Source organism: Phascolarctos cinereus, unplaced genomic scaffold, assembly GCF_003287225.1.
Source record: "Phascolarctos cinereus isolate Bilbo 61053 unplaced genomic scaffold, phaCin_HiC Scaffold_8;HRSCAF=390, whole genome shotgun sequence".
Classification (NCBI taxonomy): Eukaryota; Metazoa; Chordata; class Mammalia; order Diprotodontia; family Phascolarctidae; genus Phascolarctos; species Phascolarctos cinereus.
Window position 1 is genome coordinate 4,406,235 of NW_027556291.1, and position 12,486 is coordinate 4,418,720.

The 12,486-nt window shown below is 37.6% G+C and overlaps 1 protein-coding gene across 1 annotated transcript in view; it reads left to right on the forward strand.

The window, feature by feature from the left end:
* The first annotated feature begins 570 nt into the window (after positions 1 to 570).
* The window catches only part of LOC110202688 (uncharacterized), a 41,607-nt gene continuing 29,691 nt past the window's right edge, over positions 571 to 12,486 (forward strand). The window contains exon 1 of the mRNA XM_020978954.2: positions 571 to 641. The gene's annotated coding sequence lies outside the window, so the exon portion shown is untranslated. The remainder of the gene's footprint in view (positions 642 to 12,486) is intronic.

Below are 12,486 nucleotides of genomic sequence, written 5' to 3' on the forward strand. Positions count from 1 at the left end.
TGGATAGAAATTGGCTTTAAAGACAATTCTCAAAGAGAGTTCTAGGACTCTTCTGAGTGAGAGCAAGCCTTGAAGCGTGTATGCGGACACTGGAGGTGAGTATTTTGAAGGTCAGAAAGCACTCTTTTCTCTGTCCTGGTTCTGTCTTGTTTAGGACCTGGATCTCATGGGCAATATTCCTTAACAGCCATGCCTAAAGCCCTCTTGGAGCTGGCCAGCAGCAGGGTCCATGCATCCCCTTGTCATCCCTTCAGGTCCTCTTTCACCTTTTTGCTTCTTAGTGTGTTTTCGCCCATTTCCTTAACGGTTCGGGAGTGTAGGGGAGGTAACAGGTTGTGTAAGATGGTCCTTAAGGTCCCTCAAGGACCACAAGGTCAGTGATTGGAAGGCAGGGATTTCACACCTCTTTTGTGTCACGGCCCCCCTGAACAGCCCAGTAGAGAAGCCCATGGACCCCTTCTCAGAACAAGCTTTTAAATTATTAGATTTCATTCCGATTACGAAACCTTTTCCCTGGGAAGCCAGAGAGCTCGTTTCCATGGTTACAGGAAACAGGCCAGCCACACAGCTCATGCGTCAGTGTGCATAGAGGTTCGAAACAGGTGATGGATTTTGCTGGGAAGCAGGAGCCGGAATCCCAGGTTAGTTTGAGGTAGTCTTTTTTATCTATTTGATTTCAATTTATTTGGATATTGGGACAATATTGGTCTCATAGAGTCTCTTATGGTAACTCACTTTCTCTGCCAGGAGTTTCAGGGTAATATTCAGGTTCATTGGGTAATATTTTTAATAAGTTTTTATTGATATTTTCTATTTCTTATATCATCCTAGTTATTCCATGTATCCTTCACCCTTCCCTCTTCTGCAGAGCCATCCTTTATATGAAACAGCATTTTTTAGAGAGGAAAAAAAATCAGCACGACTCCTCACTCCATTGAAAATGTCCAAAAGCCTGTGCAGTGGGTGCCACCTGTGGCCCTCCCCCCCCCCCCCACAAAGGGCTGGCTTGGGGCTGGCTTCTCATGTCATTTCATTCAGATCCAACTTGATCTTTGTCATTTTGCTACATTCACTTTTGATTTTTTGCTATGTCATTATTCTTTCCATTGATATGGTTGTAGTTACCATGTAGATTGTTTTCTTGGCTCTACTCACTTTACTTTGCGTCAGTTCATGGAGATCTTTCCATGCTTCTTTGTATGCATCACATAGATCATTTTTGATACCACAGTAATATCCCATGACATTGGTGTTACCTCAATTTGTTTGGCCATTCCCAATCGATGGGCATCTATTTTGTTTCCAATTCTAGGCTCTCACAAAAAAAAAAATGCTTCTATAAATATCTTGGTATATATGGAGACTTATTTCTTCTTGTTGGCTTCCTAGGAGTATAAGCCCCATAATTGTCTCTGGTCAAAGGGATGGACATCTTATTAAGTAATGTAAATGTTGTCTCTCAGTGCCTATACTCTGTTGGGGTTTTAGCACAAAAGATTGCTGCATTTTCCTTCAGAGGCTTTTTTTGCATCTATTGAAATGATGATGTGGTTTGGGACATTTAGGTTTTTAATATGATTAATTATGTTGACTGTTTTCCTAATGTTGAACCATCCTTGCATTCCTGGCATAAATTCTATTTGGTCATATTGAATGATTTTTTTTTAAATAAATTGCTGCAGTCTGTTTGGCAACATTTTATTCAAATTTTTGAGTCAATACACATGAATGGTATTGGCCTATAGGTTTCTTTTGTGTTTTTAATTTCCCTGGTTTAGGTATTTAGGATTATTTTTGTCTCATAACAGGATTCTGGTTGGGTGCATTTTTTCCTCATTTTTTTGAGAATAATTTGTGAAGTATGGGTACTAATTGTTCTTTAAAAGTTTGATAGTATTCTCTTATGAATCCATCAGGAGCAGACATGTTTTTTTTTTTCCCTTGGTAGTTCCTTTACGACTAGATCTATTAGCTTTCCTGAGATGGGGTTATTTAAGATCTCTGTCTGGTCTCCTGAGAGTTTGGGTATTTTTGATTTTTGAAGGTATTCTCTGTTTCTTTTGTGTTCACAGTTTTGTTAGCATATAACTGTTCATAATATTGGTCTCATCGTCCTTTTTATTTCTTCTGGTTTTGTTGTAATTTCACCTTGTTCATTTGCTACTTTGTTGATTTGATTTTCTGCCATCTTTTAAATCAGATTAGTTAAGGGTTTATCAATTTCATTAGTCATTTCAAAAAACCAGCTTTTAGTTTTATTTATTATTTCTTTGTGGATTTTTGTTTCTAATTTATGTTTCCTCTCATTTTCAGTATTTCCTCTTTTGTGCTTATTTTAGGTTTATTTGTTGGCTTTCTAATTTTTTATATGCAAATTCAGTTCAGCAATCCTCTTTTATTCTATTATGTTAATGCATGTTTGTAGGGACGGGATTGAGTCAGTCTTAAATACCAGATGTTTTGAAAGACCTCAGTATTTGAAATCTTGTGGATCTAGTGCAGGGATTGCCAGCTTCGTGTCCATGGACTCAGTCCAGTCTTACTGGTCCGTCTGCAAACATTTTACTAGCAAAAGGCATTTATTTCTTACAACCCCTGATCTGCCTCTCGTCTCCCAAGGGGGCTGTCTCTTCGGCTCTGGGTTGTCGGGGGAACAGCGCCTAGTCAGAATTTGCTTCTTTGGTGGAGAAAGGTCACCTGGTCACCTCTGTGCGCACATCACTCCCCACGGCTCTGTTCCTTGCTTAGCAGAATCATCCGGTTCTTATAATTCTGCATGTGTTTTTGATGAACCAAAAAACGAGCAAAATGTAATATTGATGGGGATTGCTTGGTTTTGTCTGTAAAAATACCAGTGACCTGGACATTTGAGATTCACTTATTCCTGATGATACAAATGAAGCAGGGTCTGGCCAGCTGCAGGGAAAGGAGAAAAGCTCAGGTTTTGTCTGGAGAGATAACGCCCATTAGGTTCAAATTCGATTCCTCGTCTGGCAGGATCAGACAGGAGTTTCCCAGTACTGCAGCGTAGCATATGTGGAGATGCTTGGTTAAATGAATGAATGCATGGAGCCAGAACAGCTTTCTCACACTGGAAGGCAAAACATTTTAGAATGAGAAATAAACTCATTAATATTCAGGGGGTGGAAATTTCTTGAAATGAAACACCAGAGGAATTATTTTAAAGAGTTGAAATGCCAAATGTGAAAGCTTCCCATGTAATTGCTTTCTGGAATTGCTGTGAGCAAGAAACCATTTTGACAGAATGAGCTGCTGTCTGGGCCCACTGCACCTTGACGTCACATCTATAACTCAAAGGAGAAGAAAGAACAGCAATCTCATTAATTAGCGTCGGTTTCCACACTTTTCCTCACACATCCTCATGTTTGCAGAACGATCTTTGAACATTTTCATTACCAACTAATAATCCCTAATGCCAGCAAATGAAAAAATGAGAATTAAACTCTCAAAGCATCAAGCTCTAAAATATTTATCTACCTTTTCATTTTAAAACAAACTTTCTGGTAAAAAAATACCTATTTTGGATTCACATCCCCTTCTGCTCTCTCTGACAAATACAATAAGCAATTTCTTTTTTTAAAGTAAGCTTTTATTGATATTTTATGTTCCTTATTGCAAGTATCCCTCTCTTTCCCTCTGCCAGACAGCTATCCCATACAACAAATAGTATTTTTTAGAGAGGAAAAAAATCACTGGTGATCAATGTATAAGAAGAGTTCAAAATCATCTGCAATGTGTGACACCTGTGGACCTCCATACCACCTCCGTGGAGGGGGAAGTTGAGGGTGTCCTCTCACATCTCTTCATTTGATTCCTGCTGGATCTTATCATTTTGTTACATTTGCTATTTTCTAAAATAAATTTTTATTGATATTCTCTGTTTCTTACATTATCATAGTTATCCCATGCATCCCTCCCTTATCACCTTCCAAAGAGCTATCCCATATAACAAATAGTATTTTTTTTAGAGAGGAAAAGAATCAACACTAGTAATCAGTATGTAGGAAGAGTTCAAAATCATCTGCAACGTATGACACCTGTGTATCCCACCTCCCTGAAGGGGGAGGTTGAGGGGGTCCTTTCATTGGTTGTTGTCCTTTGTGCTCAAAGGGGATCCAATTGGCCTCATTATGTTGGGGGTCAAGGTATAGTGTGTCTGATTGTGTCTGATCAGACCAATACGAGCTCGGAAGGCTCTACCACAGGTCAAGCACAAATAGTCCATATGAACATATGAGTCCTCTCATATCTTCTCATTGGAGTCCTTTTGGAATTTAACAATTTTGTTACATTTACCTTTGATGTTCTTTCCATTTACGTTGTAGTTACCATGTACATTGGCTCTGCTTATTTGATTCTGCATCAGTTCATATAGATCTTTCCCTACTTTTCTGTATTCCTCGCGCACGCGCACACACACACACACACACACACATATCATATCTTATAGCACATTCCATTACATTCATGTATCACAGTTTGTTTAGCTATTACCCAATTGATGGGCATCTACTTTGTTTTGAATTCTTAGCCATCAGAAAAAGTGCTACTATAAATATTTTGTAGTATATGAGGACTTTCTCCTTATCAAAGGCTTTCTTGGGGTATAAATCCAATGATGGCACCTCTGGTTCAAAGGTTATGAACATTTTAGTCATTCTATTTGCTTAATTCCAAACTGCTTTCCAAAATGGCTGTACTATTTCACAGCTCCACCAACAATGTAGGAGCTCGCCTATCATTCTACAACTCCTCCAATGTCGACTATTGCCATTTTTTGCCTTTTTTTTTTTTGCCAATTTTTAAGGTTTGAGGTGAAATATTATTAGTGATTTGGAGAATTCTTTCATGTGGTTATGAATATTTTGCAATTCTTTTGAGAACTGTTTGTTCATATCTTTTAACTGTTTATCTGTTGGGAACTGACTCTTTGGTCACGTCTGGAAATGTGTTACTCACTTGGCACATTACCTCTCTGTTAAGGAGGTAGATAGTATGCTTCATGGTTGGTCCTCTGTCATAGACCTTAAGTCTCTCAAAACTGCAGGCCCCCTGCAATGTTGTTACATTCTTCTCCTGGCTCTGCTCACCTCACTCTGAATCAGCTCCCACAAATCTTCCCGGTTTTCTCTGAAGTCATGCCCCTCATCACTTCCCACAGTACAACAACACTCCTTTACATTCACATAACATAATACATCGAGCCATTCACCAGTTGATGGGCACCCTCTTAAGTCCCAGCTCTTTTTCATAATATCCTTGTGCACATGGATTCCTTCTCACTCTATGTGATTTCCCTGGGGAAGTAGCTAGACCAAAAGGCATATGCATAGTTTAGTGGCTTCTGAGTTCTACCTCCAAACCACTTGCCATAATGAGGGGGAGAATAATTCACAGCTCTAGCAACAGTACACCAATATGCCTGTTCTCCCACAGAACCTCCAACAACCGTCACCTTGCTTCTCTGTCATTTTTGCCAGTCTGGTGGGGTGTGAGGTGGAATGTCAGAGCTACTGCCACGATACACAATCCATTTTCAACCAGCTTCTACACTGTGTAATTTTTTATATATGTCCTCATCCACGCTTAGAGGCATGGCATAATAGCTGGAGAGCCAGCCTTGCAGGCATAGAGAGTTGGGTTTGAGTCAAGCCTCATAATAGACACATAATAGCTGTGTCAAGTAGTGGCTTTGGGATCCTGGCAAGTTATTTAACCGCTAAGTGCTCTAGGTTACTATAAAACTATGAGTTCCAGAGAAGGTGCTGACTTGTACTGTTAGAGTTTTCTTACCTAGATGTTTCCTATGGCAAGGAAATTCTAGGTCTAGTACCTATCCCATACATTTGGAAAATATTATGGTATAAGGTGCTGGAATAAGCCTATTTTGGGCCAAAATGGCTTCCAGAATTCCCAGAAGTTCCTATCCTCTCACTCATGTCTTTTTTTAAAAAGTAAGTTTTGATTTATGTATTTTATTTTTTTACATCACCATAGTTTTTACCAGTATCCATCCCCATCTCAGAGAGCCATCTCATGTACCAATTAGCATTTTTTAAGACAAAATAAAACAAAGGAGGAAAAAAATCAGCATAACTGATCAACATATCAGAAAAGTCTGTAACATTTGCCACTGTGGACCTCCCACCTCTGCAAAGGGGGAGGATGAGAGGATGAGGGGGTCTTCTGCTATCTTGTGCTCATTCTTTCGAATTCTGCAAGATTCACACTTACATTGTTGACGTTATTGCAGTCATTGTTTATATTGTTTTCTTGGCTCTGCTTAGCTCACACTGTATCAATGCATAGAGCTCTTTCCATGGTTTTCTGTTGTCATCACATTCATCATTTCTTACAGCACAGTCATATTCCATTACATTTCTGTACCACATTTGATTTAGCCATCCCCCAATTGATGGGCATGTACTTTGTTTCCAATTCTTTACTCGCAAAAAGTCCTCCTTGAATTCTGGTGTATTTGGGGACTTTCTTTTTATCAGTGGCCTCTTTGGGTTATAAGCCTAATAATAGAATTGCTAGATCAAAGTGTTTGGACATTTTAGTCACTTTATTTGCATTATTCCAAATTCCTTTCCACAATGGTTATACTGAGTCATAGCTCCATCAACAATGCACTAGTGTGCCTGTCATTCCACCCCTTCGACATGGACTATTCTCATCTTTTGTCATCTTTGCCTATTTTCAGGGTGCTAGGTGAAACTTTGAGATTGTTTTGCTTTTCATTTCTCTTGTCATTAGTGATTTGAACCCCTTTTTATGTGGTGGTGGTTAATAATTTTCAATTCTTCTTTTGAAAAATCTTTGTTCATATCCTTTGAGTACTTATTTATTGGAGGATGGCTTTTGTTCATATATGTATACAGGTGTGTATGAATATGTGTGTGTATATATGTATACACACATATTGTCTATATATGTTGTACACTAAACCCTCATCAGAGAAATCTTTCTTTTTTATAATTTAATATACTCTTTTAAAAATTTTATTTTTACTTTAAGTTCCAAAATCTCTGGCCCCTCTACCACTCAATGGTAGAGAAGACAAGAAATATAATAACCATCATACATATGAAGTCATGAAAACATATTTCTACATTAGCCATATTCTGGGGGAGGGGGAAGCAAGACAGATAAAGAAAGGGAAAAAAATATGCTCCAATGTGCAATCTCAGTCCACCAGTTCTCTATCTGGAAGTGGACAGAGACAGATAGCATTTTATGTCATGAGTCTTCTGGAGTTGTGGTGGATCCATGTATTGACCAGAGTAGCTAAGTCATTCATATTGCTGTCAGTGTGTATAATGTTCTGGTTCTGCTCACTTCACTTTGCATCAATGCATATAAGCCTTCCCAGGTATTTCTGAAACCATCCCCTTCATCATTTCTTACAGCACAATAACTGTTTTTCTTCTTATCCTAGGAGCATTAGTTTTGTTTGTGGAGAAGCTCTGCAGTTTCATGTATTCAAAGTGATCTATTTCATCTTTTATGATTGCCTCTATCTCTTGTTTGGTTAAGAATCTATCTCCTGCTCATAGATGTGAGAAGTCTATAGTCTGCTTCTCTTTGAATTTTTTTTAAAGTAAGATCACATATACATTTAGAATGCATTGTGAAACATAATGTGAGGTATTAGTTTGAGCCTCATTTCTGCCGGACTGCTTTCCACTTTTCCCATCAGTTTTTATCAGATAGGGAGTTCTTTCCTAAGTAACTTGTGTTTTTCTGTTTATCAACACTGGGTCATTGAGTTCCATTGTTATTCTCCCTTCTCTGGTCTGTTCCATTGATCCACCTCTCTATTTTTTGACCAATGTCAGATGGTTTTCATGCCTGCTGCTTTGTATGTAGTTTTTATATAGTCTGATCTCTTGAAGTGGTATTTCCCCTTTGTCCGTCCCTCTGTTCATCATTTCTCTTGATATTCTATATTTTTTGTTTTTCCAAAATGAACATTGTAATTTTATCAAGTTCAATGAAGTATATTGTTGATGATTTGATTGCATAGCATTAAAAGTGTAAAACAGCTTTGGTAATATTATCCATTTTATGACATTGTCATGCACCCATCATGAGCATGGAATGTCCCTCCAGTGATTTAGGTTGTTCTTAAGTTCTTTAAGAAGCAGTTCATAATTAGATTTATACTAGTCTTTTGTGTGCCTTGGCAGATTGATTCCTAGATGTTCTATGCATTTTGGGTTAGGGTTATTTGTTATTTGAAGTGGGATTTCTCCTTCTAGTATTGTTTCTTAGATTTGTAGAAATGCAATCAGTCTTTGATTTTTCTTGAAAAGTTTCATAGAATTCTTCTATGAATCCAGCTGGACCAAGAATTTTTCTCTTTGCAGCTAGTTCTATGTTCTTCTCTGAGACTGGGTTACTTGGGATCCCTCTCGGGCCTTCGGTCAGTCTGGATATTTCCTATTTTTGAAGGTATCCCTCTTTTGTTAGCAGATCTAATAGTTCTTTTTATTTGCTCTGGTTTTGTTGTGAATTTTAATTTCTGTCCTCTTCTTTTTAGTCCTATTGATAAAGGTTGGCCAACTTTTTAGTTTGTTTTTCAAATAACCAACTTTTAATTTTAGTTATCATCTCTATAGGTTTTATTTTATTTTATTTCTTCTTTTTGGTGAGGCAATTGGGGTGAAGTGACTCACCCAGGGTCACACAGCTAGTAAGTGTCAAGTGTCTGAGGCCAGATTTGAACTCAGGTCCTCCTGACTCCGAGGCCGGAGCTCTATCCACTGCGCTGCCCCTATAGGTTTTATTTTTGTTTTCAGATTATTTCTCCTCTACTTTTCAGTATCTCCTTTCTTGTGCTTATTTAAGGTTTGCTTATTTATTGACTTTCTAATTTTTAAATGCATATTCAGTTCCTTAATCTTCTCTGTTTTTTTCTTCCTGAGGACAGCTGTATTTGAATGTCAGAACTCTTGATATCACTGTGATTTTCTTTCACATAATTATATTAATTGTTTTTGTAGTTTGTTCTTTGACTCTCTTTATATAGGATTTCATTGTTGAGTCACCATTTGTGTGGCTTGTTTATGGTCCCTGAAACAACTGCTACATGATCAATTTTGTAAAAATTCCACGTGGTAACGAGAAATACACATAGCCTTTAGTGATCTTATTTAGAAGATGCCATAAGTCTTTCAGGTCTAGCTTCTCCAGTAATTTGTTCAGGTCTTTATTTTTCTTGTTGTTGATCTTTCTGTTGGACTTATTCATAACTGAGAAAGGGATGTTGAAATCTCTGTCACTATTGTGTTACTGTCTATGTCTTCTTGTAGTTCAGTTAGTGTTTCCGTTATGAATTTCAGTGCGAAGTCATCTGGAGCATAGAAGTTTAATATTGATTTTCATTTGTTGTCTATGGTTCCTTTCTGCATGATATAGTTTCTTTGTTTAGCCTTTTTTATATCGTAAATATTTGTTTTTGTTTCGTCGGATAGCATGAGTGTAACGTCTAGGTTTTTTAGATTCACAGTCTTTTTTTTCCAGTCCTCTGTTTTTATATTTGTGTGTCTCTGTTTTTTAAAAATATGTCCTGTAAACATCATTTTGTTGGGTATCGTTTTCTTATCCAATCTATCATTTTCTTGTCATTTTCTCATATTGTTAATCCATTCACAAAGTTATGAGAGTTAGGTTTATGTCGAATATATATTTTTCCCAAATTAAGATTTCCCCCCTTCTTCTTTTGTACACATCTGTGGTTTAGTCCGCAGTGCTGCAGGCCTCTTTCTCCCCCTTTCTATCTGTGTCTCTTTGTATACATTGAGAAAGTCTCTTAGTCATCTTTCTATTGTTGTCTTGTTCTTCTTGTAATTTCTTATCCTTCTTGCATGTCTGTTGTCTGGAATGTTTGGAAAGCACATGATATCTTTTTTTTTCAGTGTTTTTTTTTATTAATTTCTTTTGATTTATCAACAATCACTTCCATATGCTTTTGAGTTGAAAATTTTTCTCCCCCTTCCTCCCCCCACCCTCCCCAAGGCAGCACACAGTCTGATATAGGCTTTACATTTACATACGCATGAAACATATTTTCACATTAGTGAAGTTGTAAGTAAAAATTAAAACCAATAGGAGGAACCATCAGAAAGAGGAAACAAAACTCAACAGAAGGTAAAAATAAGTGTTAGCGATTCGACTTCCATGGTTCTTTCTTTGGATGTGGACAGCATTTTCCATCCTGAGGCCTCTGGAGATGTCTCAGATCCTCGTAATGCTGAGAAGGGTTTGGTTTAACAATCTTAGTCATTGCATAACATGATTGTTATTGTGTACAAAGTCCTCTTGGTTCTACTCACTTCACTCAGCATCAGACCATATAGGTCTTTCCAGGTTTTTCTGAAGTCAGCCTGTTCATCATTTCTTACAGCACAATAGTATTCCATTACATTCATATACCACAACTTGCTCAGCCATTCCCCAATGGATGGGCATCCCCTCAATTTCCAATTCTTTGCCACTACAGAAAGAGCTGCTATGAATATTTTTGTACATGTGGGTCCTTTTCCCATTTGTTTGATCTCTTTGGGATATAGCCCTAGAAGGAAAGCACATGATTTCTTTTAGGAATGATTTAAACACCTCTTTTTTTTTTTTATTGAATGCCCATCTTTATTTCCACTAATGGATAGGCTAAACTTGCAGGGTAGGTCTCTTTGGACTGCCTCTTGAGCTCTATTGCTCTTTGGAATGTTATTCAGTTTCGTCTTGTAGGTACAGAATAATCTTGTGTTATTTGAAGTTCCTTTGCTTAATATTTGAAGGTCTTTCTCCCGGTCACTTGCAGAATTTATTGCTTCTTAATGGGAGCTACCTTTCCTAGAGTTTGTAACCAAGGGTTTGGCTTTTGTTTGTAGCAGAGATCTTTCTTTTTTTTCTGGAGGCAATCTATGGATTCTTCCCATTGGCAATTGTTTTCTGTGTTCAGAAGTTCTGGATAGTTTTCTGGTATTATTTCTTGCAATGTAGTATTTCAAGCATTTTGACATATTGTGTTCTGAGAGACCTAGAATCCCTAAATTGTCTTTGCACATCTTGTCTTTTATATCAATATGTTTTGCTTGCAGGGAGATCATGACTTCCTTTAATATTACTGCTTTTTGCATCTCTTCTTCTAGATTGTCCTTCCCTTTCATGTAGTTGCATTCCCAATCAGTTATTCCCTCTTTGATTTCTTTGTTGAGATTTGCCACCAAGGATTGCCTATAAGTTTTGCTTTCACAATTTTGATTTCTCTTGTAAACTATTCAGGAATAGCATGCTCTCTTGAAAATCCACAGGGTCCTCTGTCTCATCAAGCATTGGTTCATTTTCCTTTCTCATTTATTCACAGATGCCTGAACTCTTTTTTTTTTCCAAATCTGGAAGCCATATTTCCTGTTGATTTATCTGCTTATGTTCAAAGTCTTTAGTTTTCTTTTCCCTTATAGTTCCCTTATAGTCTCTTCTAGTTTCTTATAGTCTTATAGTCCCTATCACTCACTTTCTGACTTCTTCCCTTTTGAGTGTGGTTTCCTTGGGAACTGAACCTCAAAGCCATCTCAGTTTCCTCCCAGCTGGGCAATTCATGGTTTACCAGCCTTGGTCACTGCCTCAAGAGACTTCTGGGGAGGGCAGAATTAGTTACTGGCCTTGGAGTCAGGAAGACTTGAATTCACATCCTGCCTCAGACACTTATTAGCTGGGTCAACCTAGACAAGTAACTTAACCTTTCTGAGCCTTCGTTTCCATGTTTCCAGTAAAACAAGAGGGCAACATTCACTCAATGTCCTGTAATATCCTTTCAGCTCTAAATCTATGATACTGTGATCTTTTTATATTTATTTGTTTTTTAATTTTTTTATTATTTTATTTTATTTTTTTATTTATTTATTTTTTCTGTGTGCTAGAACATGGTCTGTTTTTGCAAAGGAACTATGTAATTCTGATAAATCTTTATATTCTTTAATATTTCAATTCCAAAGATGCCATAAGTCTTTTAGCTTATTTCTCCAATGGCTTGTCCACTCCTGTGGTTTGCTTTTTGTTTATCTTTCTGTTAGATTTATTCAGCTCTGAGACAAGAGTATTAAAGTCTGCTCACAACTATCATTTTACCATCTATGTCTCTTTGCAACTTAGTTTACTTTTCTTTTATGGAATTATTTCAGGGGTGGGGAACCTGGGGCCTCGAGGCCACATGTGGCCTTCCGGGTCCTCGGGTGCAGCCTTTTGACTGAGTCCAAATTTTACAGAACAAATCCTTTTATTAAAGGGCTGTACTTGAGGACCCAGAGGGCCACACGTGGCCTGGAGGATGAAGGTTCCCCATCCTTGATATAGCTGCTTTGCCATTTGCTGCATCTATGTTTAATACTGATACTGTTTTATTGTCTGACTCTATGACATCTTTAAGCATAATGTCATTTCCCTATTTCTTTTGAC